At 39.2% G+C, this 20,181-nt stretch overlaps 1 protein-coding gene across 28 annotated transcripts in view; it reads left to right on the top strand.

Moving 5' to 3' along the window:
- Positions 1 to 20,181, top strand: part of CEP112 (centrosomal protein 112) — a 416,875-nt gene that overhangs the window by 301,139 nt on the left and 95,555 nt on the right. The window lies entirely within an intron of this gene.

Here is a 20,181-nt window from a genome sequence, read left to right as displayed (position 1 = left end):
AACAAAAGCAAAATGTTCCAGAATTTTTTGCTTGCAGCTACAAAGCACGTTTAAGGAATAAAAATCTCCTTCGTTAAATGCATGAGAAAAAAAGAATTGTTTTAAAGTTCTTGGGATCGGCCTGTATAGGCTCCATTGTAAACTAGACTAAAGAGTCCCCATTATGATCGGTATATTTTGGTGCCAGAAGGTTTTTTTCTTATGCTAAATTATTAAGTTCTGTCAGCTGCTGGGCTGTCATATAGAGATATAGTAAATCACATTATATTTTGTCATGGATTACACAGAGCAGTAAATTTGGGAATAAAGATCAAAGTAGTTCCACAATCACATCTGAGTACAGGAGGGATGTTTAACTCGTAGAAAACTGATTTAGGTGAGGCTGCTGCAGTTCTTGTGCGAATTCGAAATGAATTTGGATATTTGGTTGAAAATGAATGAGGATCAAACCCCAAAATGACTTTCCATATTTGTATTTAGCTCAGAGACATTAATTCTAACACCTAGCTGCATGATTTGAATTAGATAAACAACTACATGCTGAGAATGGCGGACTTGGTGAAAATTGTATTTATGTGTTTTAATTGCTTTCATGAGTAAACAGTATATTCCAGTCTATTTTTGCTTGGGGTTTGTGGGGGGCACACAATTAGTCTCGTACTCTGGTAGTAATAGTGTCTGGCTCCTTGGAACTGTTTGCTTTTCACTGCATTTAAAACCAGTAGAAGTAAGCCAGCCTAAGATCACTAAGCAACCTTGATTATTTAGGTCTTGGTGGTTATTATCTTTGTTCTGTGTTACCATAGAAACCCTTTCAGGGTTATCAAAGTTGATGATATTCACTCATTTAAAACAACCAATCTCAACTTATTGGGCTCTTTTTACGAAAAAAATAAATCACAGTAGAAATGAGATAGCAGAATGGTAAGCTGAAATTATGTGCTTTATATAAATTATTGTCCTAATGCTTTTTAAAAACATATACTTATTTGGCTGTGCCGGGTCTTAGTTGCAGCATGTGGGATCTTTAGTTGTGGCATGCAGGCTCTTTGTTGCAGCATGCGGGATTTTTAGTTGCAGCATGCGGGATCTAGTTCCCCAACCAGAGATTGAACCCAGGTCCCCTGTATTGGGAGCTCAGAGTCTTAACCACTGGACCACCAGGGAAGTCCCTATCCTAATGCTTTTATTTAAGGAAGTGCCCTCAGTCATATCCTCAATTAACTAGAACAGTGGTTCTGCAAATGGGCTGATCATCAGAAGTAACAGGAGAGCTTTTAATACAAATTCCTGGATTATGAGATCCTGGTGATTCTGATTTAGTAAGTTTAGAGCCTCAAACAACATTTTTCTTCTTTCACACTGATACCTTTTCTCCTGATTTCCTCCTTCATTGTAATCCTGTTTGGGGAATACTTTTCAATGCTATAGACCATTAACAGACATTTAAGCTTTACAGATTATTTCTCAAGATTTTGTTTCCTTGTTTTATTTTGTTTCCTCTTGCCATACTTTTATTGATTCCTTTTTCTCTAGTGAAATCAGACTTACACTAATACTATAATAAATCAATCTGACATTAGCTATAAACAAATCACCCCCCAAAACTGATATGAGGATTAAGACTTCCCCATTCCAAATGGGATCAGAATAACGTGTAGCTGGGGTATAGATATGATGGCCTGCAGTGCTGATTTTGGTCTGAAGGGAAGTCAAAGGCCAGTTGGTGAGTGAGTGCGTCAGGTGTGTTCCCACGGGGGGTGTTAGACTAAGAGGGAAGGCTTGGCAGTGATGCTGCAAAGGCCTATTGGAGGAAACGGAACAGTCTGAAGAGCTCAGCCTCTGTAATGGGGGTTGGGGCGGCGGGGAAAACCCTTCCACAGAAGATCACGGAGATTCTGTCTTCAGGCCCCGAGCGCTTCTAACGGGCTTTTTCTCGTGTCCCCTGATAATGTTGTGATGCTTCTAAGTCCAAGGCTCCCAGGTTGGAGCCACTATTTTAGACCATCACTGTGAAAAGCCAAAAGCAAGTAGAGCCTTCGGAGAATGACCTAAGCTCATGTGTTTACTACAGCTTCTGTGCAAGGAACGGAAGGAGTGGGGGACTGGAGAGGTTAAGGCTGCAGAGAGGAGGCTGGGCGATGGGATCACATGCACAGTTTACATAGAACACCAGTAGGTGGATCTATATCAGACAGGAAAAAAGTGGATGGAAAGAACAGGACAGAACTGAGAGAATAGTGAGAAGGCTGTTGTAAAATTCAGGGGAGAAAAGGTGAAGACCTACAAGTGAAAATGGGCAAGACAATCAAGGGTGAGAGGAAAGGATCCTGGGAAATTCTTCTGTTTCCGGTTTGGGTGACTAAATGATGGTGCTGTTAATGAGGTGAGGAAGGACAGATCTGGGGAAGATGATTGAGTTCAGCTGGGACGTTAGTGGAGTGCCTGTGCGAGGTCTCAGAGAGCAGTGCCTCTAACCTGCGGCTGGACAGGAGTCTGGGTGTGGGTGCAAAGGGAGGTCGAAGTTAGAAAGGGTAGGAATTCACACCAACAGAATGGTGACTTAACGCTGTGAGCGTGGATTCTAAAATTTTAGAGAAGAGTGAAGTTTAGACAGGGAAGAGCAGGTGGCATGGGGCAATTCTTATTTAAAATCAGCTGAGACCAATAAGCAGTTATCAGAGGGGTGCCTGGAGAATCAAAAGGAAATAATGTCATGGATGCCAAGGCAAGTAGGAAGTTTTAATAAAAAGTGAGTAAGTCATACAGTAAAATCAAAACTTGATCCTTTGAAAGACTAGTAAAATACAGACTTTCTGGAGGACTAATCAGAAAAATAGGGAGAATGCACAAATACACAAGAGAGGAAATGAGAACAAGGACTCGTGACCAGGAAGGATAGAAAAGATAAGAGTATAGTGAGTAACTTTATGCCAAAAAAATTGAAAATCTGGACAAAATGGAGAAATTTCTAGAAAATGTGATTGAATGAAGAAGAAATAGAAAACTCTTAATAGTTCCATAAGCTGTTAAATAGAGCATTTAGTTTTAAGTGTTTCGTCAAAGAAAACAACAGGCCCAAATAATTCTACACTCAAGTTCTTACCAGACTTTCAAGGAACAGATAATTCCAGTAATATACAAAGCCCTTCAGAGGAAAGAGAAAGAGGAAATATTCCCCAGTCCATTCAAGGCCAATATAATCTTGATATGAAAACCAGCCAAAAACAGTAAAAATACAATTACACGTTTCATCTTAAGTGTAAAATTTCTAACAAAAAGTTAGAATCTAGCAGCATATAAGAATGGTTGTGACGGTCATTTGGATATAATGCAGGAATTCAAGGGTGAATTCAGGTTACAGGCCCATGCATATAATGCACTGCATCTGCCAGATGGAAGGAGAGAGTCCATGTGATCGTCTCAGATGAAGGAAAAGCATTTGCTGAGATTCCACCCCCATCTGTGATAAATACTCTTAATGAGCTAGGAATAGGAGGGAACGGCATTAACCTGATGAAGAATAGCACGTCAAAACTTAGAGCAGGGCTTCCCTGGTGGCGCAGTGGTTGAGCGTCCGCCTGCCGATGCAGGGGACGCGGGTTCGTGCCCCGGTCCGGGAAGATCCCCCATGCCGCGGAGCGGCTGGGCCCGTGAGCCATGGCCGCTGGGCCTGCGCGTCCGGAGCCTGTGCTCCGCAACGGGAGGGGCCACAACAGTGAGAGGCCCGTGTACCGAAAAAAAACAAAAACAAACATAGAGCAAACATCACTGTTATGGTGAAATATTAGAAGGATTCCTTTTAAAACCAGGAAAAGAGAAAGATATCCACTACCACTTCTGCTGTTCAACATTGTAACAGAGATGCCATTAATCACAACACAAGAAAAAGAAATAAACTGGATAAGAATTAGAAATAGAGAAGCAAATCTGATATTATGTCAGAAATGACCCATAAAAGAACGGGCTAAAGATGTGACTGTGTTTCACAGAAGTGAGAATATAAGTAGCCAGTAAAGACATGAAGACCTGCTCATATCATCAATAATCAAGAAAATGAAAACAAAGACCCTAACGAGATATCGTTTTATACATAATAGATTAACAAGAGAAGAAATAAAGGGCATCCAGATTGGAAAGGAAAAAGTAAAACTGTTCCTATTTGCAGATGACAAGATCTTACACACAGAGAGATTCTAAGGCGTCCACATCAAAGCAAAGAAAAAGCTACTTGAAAAATAAATGAGTTCAAGGTTGCAGAATACAAATCAATATACAAAAGTCAATTGTATTTTCAAAAACTAGCAATGAACAATCTGGTAATGAAGTTAAGAAAAATCCATTTAAAGTAGCAGGAATGAATTACTGAGGAATAAAGTTGAACCAAAGAAGTGGAAAATTGTACATTAAAAACTAGAAAACATCACTGAAAATTTTAATGAGTATGTAATGAATGGAAAGCCGTCCACATTCGTGGATTGGTAGACTTAATTTTGTTAAGATGGCGGTAGTACCCAAACTGATTTGTGCTCAGGTTCAGCACGATCCCTGTCAAAATCCCAGCTGCTTTTCTTGTATAAATTGACAAGCTGATCCTAAAGTTCATATGGAAATTCAACAAATAGACCGGGTACAACTGGATATCCACATGCAAAAGAATGAAGTTGCACCCCTGCCTCACAACATACACAAAAAATTAACTCAAAATGAATCATAGACCTAAATATAAGAGCTAAAACTGTAACATTCTTAGAAGGAAACAATAAAAGAGGAAAATGCTATACAACTCAGAAGAAAATATATGAGGAAATCTTCATGACATTGGATCAGGCAAAGGATTTTTAGATATGACAACAAAAGGACGAATGACAAAGAAGAAGATAAATTGGACTTTACCAAGATATAAAACTTTTGTGCTCTAAAGGGCACTATCAAAAAAGTATGAAAACAGCTCATAGAATAGAAGGAAGTAATTGTAAATCACATATCTGGATAAGAGTCTAGTATCCATTCTATATAAATACCTCTAGAACTCAGCAATAAAAAAAATAAATAACCCAGTTTTTTAAATGGGCAAAAGATTTGAATACACATTTCTCCAAAGAAGATATACAGATGGCCAACAAGCCCACGGAAAGATGCTCAGTATCATTAGTCGTTAAGGAAATGAAAATCAAAAAATGCAGTGATATACCACATCATACCACTAGGATGACTGTCATCAAAAAGGTGGAAAATAACACATTTTAACAAAGATGTGAAGAAATTAGAACCCTCATACTTTGCTGGTGAGAGTGAAAAATGGTGCAGCCACTTTGGAAAATCGTTTAGCAATTCCTCAGAAAGGTTAATATAGAGTTACCACATGACCTAGCAATCCCACTCCTAGGTATTTATCCATGAAAACTGAAAACATATTTCCCAAACAAAACTTTTACAAGAATGTTTACAGCAGTGTCATTTTATAAGAGCCAAAAAATAGAAGCAACTCAGATGTTCATCAGCCGACAAATAGATAAGCAAGTGTGGTATATCCACACAAGGGAATATTATTTGACCGTGGAAAGGAATGAAGTACTGATGCATGCCGCAACATAGGTGGGCCTTGGAAACGTGCTAAGGGAAAGAAGTCAGACACAAAAGGCCTCCGTTGTATGACTCTGTTCATGTGAAATGTCCAGAAGAGGAAAATCCACAGACACAGCAAGAAAATGAGTGGTTGCCAGTGGCTTTGGGGGAGGAGAAAATGGGATGTGACCACGAGTGGGTGTGGGGTTTCTTTTTGACGTGATAAAAGTGTCCTGGGGCTTCCCTGGTGGCGCAGTGGTTGAGAGTCCGCCTGCCTGATGCAGGGGACACGGGTTCGTGCCCCGGTCCGGGAAGATCCCACATGCCGCGGAGCGGCTGGGCCCGTGAGCCACGGCCGCTGAGCCTGCGCGTCCGGAGCCTGTGCTCCGCAACGGGAGAGGCCACAACAGTGAGAGGCCCGCGTACCCAAAAAAAAAAAAAAAAAAAAAAAAAAAGTGTCCTGGAATTTGGTAGCGGTGATAGATATATAGCTCTGTGAATATACTAGAAAACAGTGACTTGTGCAGATTAAAGTGTGAACTTTATGAAATGCGAATTATACCTTATTAAAGCTGTTGTGAAAAATAGGAAATTGACAATGCAAAGTGTGGTGGAAAGTGTGGAACAGAAAGGATGCATATACTGCGGTGAGAATACAAAATGTTGGTGGCATTATCCTGTAAAGTTGAACATTCGATTTATCAACCATCAGTTCAACTCACTAGCATACACCGTAGAAATTCACAAATACACACCAGAAGACGTGTACTGGAATGTCCGTAGCAGCCTAGCTCATGGAGGAAGAAACTTGCAAAGTTCCAATGCCCGTTAACAGATGAGTGCATGACTTTGGAATGTTCACACAGTGGGATATACTAAAGCCGCGAAAATGGACGAAATACAGCTTCAAATGAAACATCGTGAATAAGTCTTAGAAACAGTGCTGTGTGAGAAACCGCACAGTTCAGGAAATTACATGGAGCACAATTCACATGGATTTATAAAGCTGAAAATCGTAAAACCAAATAATACGTTAGAGGCACTTACACGTGTACTATTTTTTAAGCCAGGCAATAAATAAAATTCAAGAGAGCGCTAATCCTCAGGAGAGTCAGGGGATGCCGTGGGGAAGGAAGCGCCGGCACTTGCAATGCTGGATATTAAGCTGTATGGTCGTTTTAAGAGGGTTCTTTATCGTGTTTCATAAGCATACATATGTCCTGTATGTGTCAGTTATAAACATCGACAAATAAATATTACTAGCAGTGGCAAAAGCAGCCGAGCACCCCAGTCTTGGGGACACGTCAGGAAGGAGGTTGCTTCTTCAGTGAAGCAAATTGTTATTTTTATGGACTTCAAGTGGGAGAACGAGAAAGAAAGAGTAACGAGAATTGGCTATAAAAGACTGGTTTTGATAGCTGACTTCTCTAATACCTGGCCTTACAGTTTCATAAGCTCAGCTTTAGTAAAGTAAGTTCTGTCTTGCTTCCACTTTATCCATCAAACAATGCACCCGTGCCTTAGACCGGAACCTCACTCAGCTAGTTCACCTTCAGGATCTGCGTCTACCAAGCTCTGCTTTTGATCGCTCTTGCCTCGCCTTTTGTTTTTCCTGCTCCCTCCCGCATAAAGAACCGGGCCTTATCCTCCTGCCAGTGCTTACTCAGCGCTCTCTGATCCCTTGCCATCTTGAGCGCCCCGCCCCATTCCTACATGGCTAAACCTCAGTCCAGTTTAATCTTTACTGTCCACCTTATCTGCACATTATAAAGTAATTCCCAAGAAAGTTAGCTAATTTGCCTGTGGTCACACTGCCGAGGTTGGTTTAACTTCAAAGCTCGTGCTCGTAACCACCATGCTCCATTTGGTAACGGTTGTTGGACTAGTCAATCAAAGCATCTTGGGTTGATGAAAAGCATGGTTGGAGCAGCTCTGAGGATCTGGGTGATGGGAAATTCACCTGCGCAGCAACAAAACTCACTGAAGACCTTCTGTGTGCAGACTGAATGGGGGACGGGGCAGCATACTCGTTGTCAGATGTTTCGGATGTTAGTTTTCAATGAAGTGGTATGGGAGTTCTCTCGGTACAGATGACCCTAGGAAACTACGTATGCTCTAGGCCTTTTTTAATAAGGAAGGTCTAACGGCTAGATCTCAAGAATGTCCTTTCAGCACCTCTCGAACGTCCAGATCATCCAGGAAAGGAGCTAAAGCTCTCGTTAAGTATTGAGATTGCCGCTTTATATCGAACTGCCAACAAACCTAACATAGCTGCTTCCTATAAATACATTATTTTATAAACTTCCCAATTAATATTCATTACATTTCTTTGTATACAAGTGAGCCAAAAATGCAGAAAAATTTCCAAAGTAAGTAAAATATTAATGGGATTTATGAGTGCCAAATCAGGACATCTAACTCCTAGATTCAAAGCTTATTTGAAGTAATTTATTACTTGACCAATAATTCAATTAACATCATTTGATCATTGGACGGTGCCCACGTTTTCTGATGTCTGAAGTCACGTATTTGAAATACATCTTCTAAAAAAAAAAAGAAATACATCTTCTATCTGCTTCCTAAAAATACCGTACCAACAAATGTGCCACTCATATATAAATATACTAAGCATATTTAAAATATGTGTTATGTATGTTGAAATTTGTTAAATACAGTAGTCATTTTCCTTTAACATTTGTCAAGTCGTGCAACATTAGATTTTGGTATGAAGCATAAGAGTAGCAAAGACATAAAAATATTATAGGAGGTAGAAAACCTTAAAAAAGTTAATTGGCCCCATTTACATTTGGTCTTTGATGATAAATTCTTCTTTGCACATCAGAGAATAGTTGCTTCTTCCCTAGAGCAAAGTAAAGGTTTTTTTTTTCTCCTTCGTTCTCCTAAAGTTTGTATTTCCGCCCAAGTAATACATGAGTTTCAGTTTCTGTGGCCTCTGCTTCAGAGAGCTTCTCTAAGGGTGAGCTTTTGAAACATGATTAGATCTTAATTCTTTAACTATTTCCATAAGCTTATTTCACAGTTTGCTTTCTTATTCAGTAGTGGGAAGGAAGTTCATGTAAATCTTACGTGATCATTTATGGGTGTTAAGGCCACGTAAGGATATATGTTGCAGTGGTGAGAAAATTCGCCCCGGTGAGTTACAGCGAGGGCAGACAACCAGCTGCCCCATGTTATTCTTTAGGTTTAGTGGTCATTAAATGCACATTATTTTAGTTCACAGCAGACCACAGTTACTAAGTCTGTACAGAGGACGTAACCAATACTAATTTGGCATATTCAGAAATAGGGCCAAATTCAGGAATCTGGGCATTCTTTCTGAGAATGGATCCACCAATAGTTACAGAGCAGATAATCAATAGTGATATTGATAATGATGTCACAGCCCTTTTCCAAGAGTGTCCAGTTTCTTCCTTCTATAATAGAGGATGTAGCTTCTCCATGGATTCTTACAAAACAATAGGCAGCGACAGAAACCAAAACACTTGGGGTTCTATTTATTAGATTATTGTTCTGGGTAAAGCAGCCGTAGAAAATGACTCAATCAATTTTCTAGAAGTGACTTAAAATTGAAGAATCACTAAATATGACGTTTGTGAGTGTTTTGCAATTTAGACTAGTTCGCCATTTTCTCTAGTTAGGATTTGTACATAATGATGGAAAAGAAAAAGGAGTCTTTAAGTACCGTTTCTTGTAATGATTGTATCAAACTGAGACCTTAACCTTGACTCAAAGTGAGATTCAGATGTTCTAGGATGCAGCAGCAGGGACTTTCTCTTATTCATGTGGGTATTCTCACCTGGCACATAGAATGGATTTGACGAATGTTCATTCATTTCCTGTCCCAATTAGTTGTTTCAAAAAGAGACTTTGAAATTAGAAATGTGATCATCAGAAGTCTTGGAAATGACCATCTCCCCACTAATCCTCCATTAAGTAGTTGACCTTGGAGATTATCATGTGATTGAGAGAATTAGTGTGATCATGTCGTGGATGGATTAAACCTTTTTCAATGTTCAGTTCAATGAACACTGTGTCCAATGAATGGCAAAGCAATATGAGTATTTCATTAAATGAACAACAAATAGAAAATGTACATTACATTAATTTTTAATTAATTATATTAATTTTTAATGTAATTTTTAAATTAACTACATTGATTTTTTTAGGCCAGTCTGAAAATTGAAGGTTGTAGAAGTGAAAGTAAAGATAGTTCCTTAAAAACATGGATATTCTGTTTGAACAAGCATAATAGCCTGCAAGACATAATTACATATTATCTCTCACTTAGCTTTCATGTTTTTAAGTAAGGAAAATTGTGTCATTTAATATGATGTTTGGAAAAAGTTATCACTATAACTGCAATGTTAGAAAAGTAATACTTTGAATTGATATTAAATTATACCTTTAAAAAGTTATTTTTATAATCAACTTTCTTGTAATATTTGAATTATCTTAAAATGTCTTAAAATGTCTGTGGCATGTAAAATAAGTTACATTTATGAAGACAAGAAAGAGTATGGATGCTTTCTCTCCTAAACATTTATGCTCAATTTCCATTCTGCTGCAAGATGTCTTTTATCTCCTCTTAGAAGAGATAATAAAGTATGGTAAACCACATTTTAAAAATACTCATGAAACTTCTCACTCTGCCTCTCCTCCACCTTACCTGTCATATGCTGAGTGGAGATGAAGAAATAGAAAGCGATCTTTTTCTTCAAAAGTTGTCAAAAATCTTGCCATTTCAAACCATATACACTCTTTTCTTCATTAACTCATTAAACAGTATTTTCCAGGAAACTACTAAGGGCACAGCAATAATGCCAGAGCCACAAACTCTGTTCATAATCCACTGGGAAAGATAAGACTTATTTTCAAAAGACTACAGTACAGCCATGCAGATTACCAGGAGTGAGGCCTGTACGTACAGAAGGAAGGAAACCGAATCAGTTCTAAAGGATGTGAGCAAAGAAAACGTCAGCATCTGAATTGGTCTGTGTGTGTACATGGGTAGGCTTAGAGAAGAACGCTATGCTTGCAGAGAGATGGAGGCTACAAAGCAGCAAACTAGCCTGGAAAACCCCATTAGTCCATATTAGAAAATGTTGATTCACTCCTTCAACAGTTATTGGTCGTATTATGTGTCGGTCTTGGGATATATCAGTTAATAGAACAGACAAAGATTCCTGTCTTTGAGGAGCTACCCTAACAGGGTGAAGTTAGTGCTTGGGGTGTTGAAGCAGGAGAGAGATGTGGGCTCCGCATCACTGAGGGCCTTGAGGACCGGGCCAAGGGGTCAGACTTTGGAAGCAGGATTCTTCCGCAGGGGTTCAGGGTAGGTTAGAAGCAGAGGCAGCGAGGCAAGTCAGGAAAACATTGTTGGCGTGAGACTGAGAAAGAACTGAACTGGGTAAAGCGGAGGAGACATCAGAGGCCAACAAACTAAAGGAAAAGCAGTGGTTTAAACCCATGGAGAGGCAGAATTGGTTCCATGGTAAACGTGGTGAGGCCGCAGGGACAGAGGCGTTCAGTCTTCTCTGGGTCACGTACTCCTTTGAAAACCTGTTGAAATATTTAGATCCTCTTCCAGAAGAATACAGTAAACCTAAAACTTTGCATAAAATGTTAGGGGTGTCCATGGACTCGTAAAGCCTGTCCGTAGACTGTGGATTAAGAATCTCTGTGAGGAGGAGAATTTCAATCACCAAACCGTTACTGAGCATCTGCTCTTTAAAAGGCACTTGACTTTGGCCTTGGTGTGGGGCGGGCTGGGGGGGGGCGGGGGGGGGAGGATAAACGACGGTAGCACAGCTCCTACCCCCAAAGTGTACAGAATTGCAGAGATGTTGGATTTTGATGTTGCCAAGGGGACACCTTAGGTGGAAGGGTTACTTATAATGATAAGGTATTATAAACAATCTCAATATCCAGTAATAGAGGAGTATGGTTCGATAAGTCATGCTGTATCCTTTCAGTATCTGAAATAAAAAGAGAAAGCTGAATTTATTGCTTATTATCATAAGGGACAGCTTTGCCGGTCAGGCACAGCCTCCGAGCACAGCAGACTGCTGACCTGCTAGGGGGCTCGGGCGGAGAGCTCTGGGCTGGGGTGGGGACTTCCAGAGCCCTACGTGAGACGTGCTGCCTGGCCGAGCCTCGCAGCCGTGCTTGTTGGGGTGGGTCTGCCTCTGGCTGCCGGCTGCCAGGAGTGAGGGGTTGGCACCTCCTGGTTGGCTTGCAAAACTGCGTTCACCGAAGTGAGATCACAGGTTTAAAACCGGTTCGGATGACTCCTTGCGACGTGGCTGCAGAACGTCTTTTCCTACATTTGTGGAGCATTTTTGATTCTCAGCTCATATAATCCAGTATTAAGCTTTTAAAAATTATATTTTGAAATATTAATTACATGGGAAAACGTTGCCTGTATAATGCAAAGAGGCAAAGCCGATCCCAGTGCTTTTGCCCCCGTTCCCAGCGTACGGAGCTGCCCTGATGCTGGCCGGGTTTGCTGGGGGGGCAGCCTCCCGCGTGTCTCACTTGCCTGGCTCTGTCCCCCTCAGTTCCCTCGGCCATGCTGTGCGGGCCGAGACTGGAGTCTGTATGGAGACAGATGGTTATTAGATTTATCATGCTGATCATTTCATAGTGCATGCAGTTGTCAGATCATTCTTTGGTACACCTGAAACTAACAAAGCATTGTATGTCAACTATATTTCAATTTAAAAAAGGAAAATCATCTTGTGTTGTTCGGTAGCACAAGATATATAGCACAGGGAACTCTACTCAATATTCTGTAATAACCTATATGGGAAAAGAATCTGAAAAAGAATAGATACATGTATATGTATAACTGAATCACTTTGCTGTACACCTGAAACTAACACAACATTGTAAATCAACTGTGCTCCAATATGAAATTAGGAATTTTTTAAAAAGCAAAAAAAAGTCTTCAGGTTAAAACCTTACAAAAAAATCATCTTATGTTAAGATTTATCATCGACCACTCCCTAAAAAGGATGAGCTGGATATTATGGGAAGAAAATTATAGGGGGAAAAAAGACTTCAGAAATATCCTGGTACATGCAAATATATAGCACATAAAAACCATTAAAATGTCAACATTGTTACTTTGGATGATAGATTACAGGAAATATATATCTGTCTGTTTTTGTACATTAAGCAAGTATATACTTCTTAATTAATGATTAAATGAAAATGGAGGCAGAGGGTAGAGATTATCTTTTCAGGAAATATGGCTGGGTAGGAAGAAAAGAAAGCACGGTGCCTCAGATATGCCATGTTGGAAACCCATTTTGTACCTGTTACCACTATCACCTGGAATTTTCTTCTCTTTCTTTTTCAGTTAGTTGATTCCTATTCATTCCCAGCTGGTAACCTTGAGCAAGTTTTTTTTTACCCTTTCATCTCTCAGTTTCTCTTTCTATAAATGAGGATAATAATCGTGCTTACTTCACAGAGGTTTTGAAGGGTTAGATCTGTTAATTTGGGTAAGGCATTTAACAGTAGAGTAGGAACAAAATAAATACTAGTTAACTTGTTGTTGCTATCATCATCACCATCATCATCACCATCATCATCATCACCACCACCACCATCACCATCATCACCACCACCATCACCATCACCACCATCACCATCATCACCATCACCATCATCATCCTCACCAGCATCACCAGCATCATCACCATCATCATCATCACCATCACCATCAACACCATCATCATCATGATCATCATCATCACCATCACCATCAACATCACCATCATCATCACCATCACCATCATCACCATCATCATCACTACCACCATCATCACCATCACCACCACCACCATCATCACCACCACCATCATCACCATCATGATCATCACCATCACCATCATCACCACCACCATCATCATCACCATCATCACCATCAACACCATCATCATCATCACCATCACCATCATCATCACTACCACCATCATCACCATCATCACCACCGTCATCACCACCATCATCACCATCACCACCATCATCATCATCACTATCACCATCACCACCATCACCACCATCAGAAACACCATCACCATCATCATCACCATCATCATCACCATCATCATCACCACCATCACCATCATCACCACCATCACCATAATCATCACCACCATCACCATTATCATCACCATCATCATCACCATCACCACCACCATCATCACCATCATGATCATCATCACCATCATCATCACCATCACCATCATCATCACCATCACCATCACCACCATCATCACCATCAACACCACCATCATCATCATCATTGCCATCATCATCCTTTAATATTTGTCTCCTTACAAAAGCCTTCTCTGATGTGAAGTATCTCAGGTAGCTTTTCTCTAATAACACACTGTGCATAGCTCTCTCATGATGCTTATGCTGTATTTTATTTACTCACATATCTGTCTCCTCCCCAACTTCATTAAATCATTTTCTTTATTTTTTAATTGAAGTATAGTTGATGTGCAATATTTTATGAGTTACAGGTGTACAATATAGTGGTTCACAATTTTTAAAGGTTATAGTCCATTTATAGTTATTATAAAATATTGACTATATTCCCAGTGTTGTACAATTTATCATTATAGCTTATTTTATACATAATAGTTTGTACCTCTTAACCCCCACCCCTATTTTGCCCCCTTCCCCACTGGTAACCACTAGTTTGTTCTCTATATCTGTGAGTCTGCTTCTTTTTTGTTATATTCACTAGTTTGTTGTATTTTTATATTCCACATATGAGTGATATCATTACAGTATTTGTCTTTCTCTGTCTGACTTACTTCACTTAGCATAATGCCCTCCAAGTCCATCCATGTTGCTGCAGATGGCATTATTTTATTCTTTTTTATGGCTGAGTAATATTCCATTGTCTATATGTACCACATCTTTTTTATCCAAATTCATCTGTTGATGGACACTTCGGTTACTTCCATATCTTGGCTATTGTAAATAGTGCTACTGTGAACACTGAGATGCATGTATCTTTTTGAATTAGTGGTTTTGGGTTTTCCGGGCCTACACCCAGAAGTGGAATTGCTGGGTCACATGGTGAGCATCCTGTGCCCAACACAGAGGAGGTGTTTCAAGTAAATGTTTGTGAAATCATCACAGGGATATACCAGGATTTTGGGGAGGGCTGTTGGGGTGTGTGTGTGTGTGTGTGTGTGTGTGTGAAAAACTAGCCTATTTATAATCACATGGTAACAAGTCGATGTAGGAGAAAATATTGGTGACCTGAGAAGAGGGAGACTGGGGAGAACTGATGGTGTAAGTCTTTTGATTGTGGTGAGAGGTAGAATCCATGTTTTGGTGAAGGAACATTTTGCTCCTTTAACCAGTTGTCCTGGTGTAATTTATGCCTTCTGTTTTCTGGAAGAGTTTATGTGGAGTTGATATTATTTATTCCTTAGGTGTTTAATAGAGTTCACTAGTAAAGCCAGATGGGCCTGAATATAGGTAAGTAGGGTTTTGTGTGTGTGTGTGTGTGTGTGTGTTTTAACACATATAGGGATATAGGACCCTTTGAATTTTCTATTTCTTCTTGAGTTACTTTTGGTGATTTGTATCATTTAAGAGATTTATGCATTTTTGTCTAAATTAGAAGAAAACTTGACGATATGTTTACAGTATTTCTTTATTGCTCTGTTAATGTCTGTAGGATCTGATAGTGATGTCCCCTTTCTCTCATTCCTGATATTGGTAATTTATACCTTCTTTCTTCTGTTTCTGATCAGTCTGTCTAGAGGTTTATTGATTTTATTGATGTCTTCTCAAAGAACCAGCTTTTGGTTTCATTGATTTTCTCTTTTGTTTTTCTGTTTCATTGTTTTTCACTCTTATTTTTAGTATTTTCTTTCCTCTGTTTACTTTCTCTTTAATTTGCTATTCTTTTTCAAGCTTCTTCAGGGGAAACTTTTATCATTCATTTGAGAATTTCTTTCTTTGCTAATAAAATAATTCAAAGCTAAACATTTCCACTAGGCACTGACTACCATTCCACAAATACTATGCTTCCATTTTCATTAATTTCAAAATATTTTCTAAGTTCCCTTGTGATTTCTCATTTGACTCATAAAAATTAGATTATATTGTTTATTTTCCAAACATTTTAGGGACATCAGATACATTTCTATTACGGATTTATAATTTAGTTATATAATTATAACTAAATAAAATTATTGAAATTTGTTGTATGGTCTAGAATATGGTCTTTCTTAATTAATGGTCAAGTTGTTTGACAGCCTTTTTCAGATCATTTATATCCTCACCAATTTTCTATCTACTTTTTCTATCAACTCCTGAGAGAAGAGGGTTGAAATACCCTCAACTGTAATTTGTAGATTTGCCTATTTCTCCTTTCAGTTCTGTCAGTCTTTGCCTTATGTATTTTGAAGCTCTTGAAATTAGGTACAAACACATTAGGATTTTTATATTATATTTATGAATTAAATTTTTTATCATTATGAAATATCCTTCTTATTTTCTGCTAAGCTCCTTTGTTCTCAGATCTACTTTGATATTAGCTATGCTACTCTACTTTTCTTGTAATTGCTGTTTGTGTGGTACATCTTTCTTCATCCTTTTAATTTTAACATTTTAAAATATTTAAAGTGTTTATCTTGAAATTACCATGTAGTTACACCTTTTTTTTTTTTTTACACCTTCTTTTAAATCCAGTCCAACAATCTCTGTGATTTAGATGGAGTTTTTTTTTTTTGTTTTTTTTGTTTTGTTTTGTTTTGTTTTGTTTTGTTTTTTTTTGCGGTACGCGGGCCTCTCACTGTTGTGGCCTCTCCCGTTGCGGAGCACAGGCTCCGGACGCGCAGGCTCAGCGGCCATGGCTCACGGGCCCAGCCGCTCCGCGGCATGTGGGATCTTCCCAGACCGGGGTACGAACCCGTGTCCCCTGCATCGGCAGACGGACTCGCAACCACTGCGCCACCAGGGAAGCCCCTAGATGGAGTTTTTAAACCATTTATAATAGTTAATGTGATTATTGATGTTGTTGGGTTTCAATCTATTATTTTGCCATTTGTATTTCTACTATTGGCATATTAGATATACCTCTTTTTTTTTTTTTTTTCCGGTAGGTAGGCCTCTCACTGTTGTGGCCTCTCCCGTTGTGGAGCACAGGCTCCAGACGCGCAGGCTTAGTGGCCATGGCTCACGGGCCCAGCCGCTCCGCGGCATGTGGGATCTTCCCAGACCGGGGCTCGAACCCATGTCCCCTGCATCGGCAGGCAGACTCTCAACCACTGCGCCACCAGGGAAGCCCTACCTCTTCATTTTTTATATGTACTTTGTTACATCTGCCTTCACATACTATTATACCAGTTTACATAAAATGTAAGTATCTTAATAACAGTATACTTCCATTTCCCTATACCTGTTTCTACCTATATCGTAAGCTCCACAATATACTTTTATTATTTTTGCTTTAACAGTAAATTGTCTTAAAAAGAAATTTTAAATGAGAAAAAGAACAATTTATATTGACACACGTATTTTCTATGTCCAGTGCCCTTTATCCCTTTGAGTTGATCCAGGTTTCCATTTAGCATCATCTTCCATCTGCCTGAGCAACTGCCTTTAACCTTTTATGTAGTGCATGTCTGCTAGTAACAAATTCTCTCAGATTTTTGTTTGAAGATATCTGTATTTCATCTTCAGTTTTGAATGATGTTTTCACTAATTATGCAATTTCAGATTGACAGATTTTTTTGCCTTCAGCACTTTAAAGGTTCATTATGTTATCTTCTGACTAGCATAGTTTCAGATGAAATATCCTTATTCCAATCTTTTTAATGTATCTTTTTTTCTGGCTGCTTTTAAGACTTTATTTCTGTTCTTGCAATTTGATTATGATGTTTCTGATGTGATTTCCTTTGTGTTTATGTTTTGTTGTTTTTCATTGATCTTCAACTTGTGGTTTTATAGTTTTCTTCATATTGGAAAATTTTCAGCCATTATGTCTTCGAATATTTTCCCAAACCTTCTCCTCCTGGTATACAATTTCACATATGTTAGATGATGTGATATAGTCTCAGAGATTCATTAAATCCAGTCTTTTGTCTCTCTGACAATCACTTGGATACTTAAAATGCTTTTTCTTCATATTCGCTGGTCTTTTCTTCTATAACGCTGAATCTGTTGTTTATCCTACCAGTGAAGTTTTCCTTTCAGATAGTATATTAATGTGCTCTAGGCTATTTAGTTCTTTTTTATACTTCTATCTCTCTCTTTGCTGTGTTCAATTTTTTTGTTTAAATATTTGGGTCTGTTTTTAATGGGTAGTTTAAGATCTTTGTCCACTAATTCCACCATCTCTATCATTTCTAGGTCTAATTCTGTTGACTGATTTTTCTCCTGCTTACGGCTCACATATTCCTGCTTCTTCTCGTGTTCAGTTATGTTTTATTGGATGATCAACACTGTAAAATGTATATTGTTGGAAGCTGGGTTTTCTTGACTTCTTTTAAAAATTATTTGGCTTTGTTTAGGAAGCAATTAAGTACTTGCAGGTGACCAGTCTGACCCATCTGAAGCTTGTTCTTGAACTTTGTTAGAACTGACTTGAGGTTTTCTTTACTCTAAGGCTAGTTTAACCCCATGACTAAAGTGTGGCCTTTGTGTATGTTCCGTGATGACTCTTCATTCTGGCTGGTTAAAACTCAAATATCTCCCAGATTTGGGTGAGCTTTGGGAGTTGTTCATCTTAAAGCTCACCAGTCGCTGTTTACTTGGCCTTACAGAACTTAACCCTTTACGTACCCAAAGTATCAGCAACAGACTCAAGAGGAAACCAGGTAGATTCTGAAGCTCCTTCTCTACATGGCTTCCTCCTGTCCAGGACTCGGTGCCTACAAATTCCAGCTTCCTCAGATTCCCAAACTCCAGTCTGTGTTTCCTCCACTCACAATACTGCCATGCTGTGCTTCGGTTCCCTTTCCCTGTGTTCAGGCCCAGAATGTGCCCTGCGACGGAAGCAGGGGTGATTGTAGGGCTTGTCGCATTTGCTTCCCTTCCCTTCACAGGGTCGCAATCCTGTGCTTCTTGTTTCCCAGCATCCTAAAGCTGTGTTTCCTGTGTCTTGTCCAGCTTTCTGGCTGTTTACTACAGCCGATTAAGTATGGCCCCAGTTACTCTATCATGGCCCAAATGGAAATCATGAATTTTGTTTATGACTCTAAATTTATACTTTTATTTTAAGGTAGAATGCAGAGATTGTCAAGTCTGAAAGTTCTGTAAATATATTAAATTACATATAAGTGTTTGTTATGAATTCTCTGAGTACTTTTGTTGACAGGGTAGCACACACTTATATATGAAAATCTGGCACCGGCTGGCCATGACTGTATTCACAGCGTTTGAAGAAGCTTCAGATGAATGCCTGCAAAGCTTTTGAACAGGAAATACTGCACAGTGCACTGAGCTTTATGCTGTGTTTCAAGAATCTGAGAAGCATCTTTCTTTTAAATCCTAAAAACAAATATTTAATTCAGAAATGTATGCTATTATATTTTAAAGAAATTTCTCTTTATAAGATCTGGGGCTGCCTTGAGTATAAGTATTCTAGGGGAGTCTCCTAATCTTCTTCTCTCCACATCACCTTCCTGGAAATCATGAATGCCTGAAGTTTCACCATTAATGATAGGAAACAAAAAAAAAAAAAGGAAGGAGAGACTTTTTTTTTGCGTTATGCGGGCCTCTCACAGTTGTGGCCTCTCCCATTGCGGAGCACAGGCTCCGGACGCGCAGGCTCAGCGCCCCAGCCGCTCCACATGTGGGATCCTCCCGGACCGGGGCACGAACCCGTGTCCCCTGCATCGGCAGGCGGACTCTCAACCACTGCGCCACCAGGGAAGCCCCGAGAGACTTTTTTTGAATTAAGACCTGCAGAGAAACAGTAGCAATTAAGATGGTTAACAACCATCGACACCTTTGTGAAACTGTTTGCTTTGCTCCTTTCCAGTAGGGGTTTTAAAGCCAAGATTTTGATGGCAATAACATAGAGAAACAAACACATTGGGCTCTTCAGCAGAGAAGAGTGACCTGAGGACAGCAGAGGGGACTGAGTGCTTGGCGGAGGCGGAGGGCAGCCCAAGCACACGTCGGGGCAGAGAGAAAGAGCCGGAGATAAGAAAACAAAACAACTTTCTCCTTTCAAGATGATGATTTTCCTCTCATCTGTTCAGGTCATGCTACAGATGATTGTTTGAAAATTGTATTTCTTCTAATCACGTGCTTTTCATGTGTTTAAGAAGATAAAAAAAGATCCAAGATCCTGCTAAAGTCTAAATTTAGCATACTGAGAAAAGAATTTGTACTGTCTTTAAAACCATTTTTACCAGTTTTCTTTGGTTTTACTGCTTTCTTAAATAAAACACTGCATGACTTCCAAGTTGCGTATTTGCATACTACTTTAATTTACAAATTATTTTTTAATCAAATATCTTGATATTTCGTTTCTTTTCCTTCAGGGTGTTTAAATATGTTACTGTAGTAGCAAAACTTTTTCATTTTAAAAATCTCTACTACTAA

Source organism: Tursiops truncatus, chromosome 20 (genome assembly GCF_011762595.2).
Source record: "Tursiops truncatus isolate mTurTru1 chromosome 20, mTurTru1.mat.Y, whole genome shotgun sequence".
NCBI lineage: Eukaryota > Metazoa > Chordata > Mammalia > Artiodactyla > Delphinidae > Tursiops > Tursiops truncatus.
The sequence above is the reverse complement of the archived record's forward strand: the minus strand, read 5'-3'. Positions and strand labels throughout refer to the sequence as shown.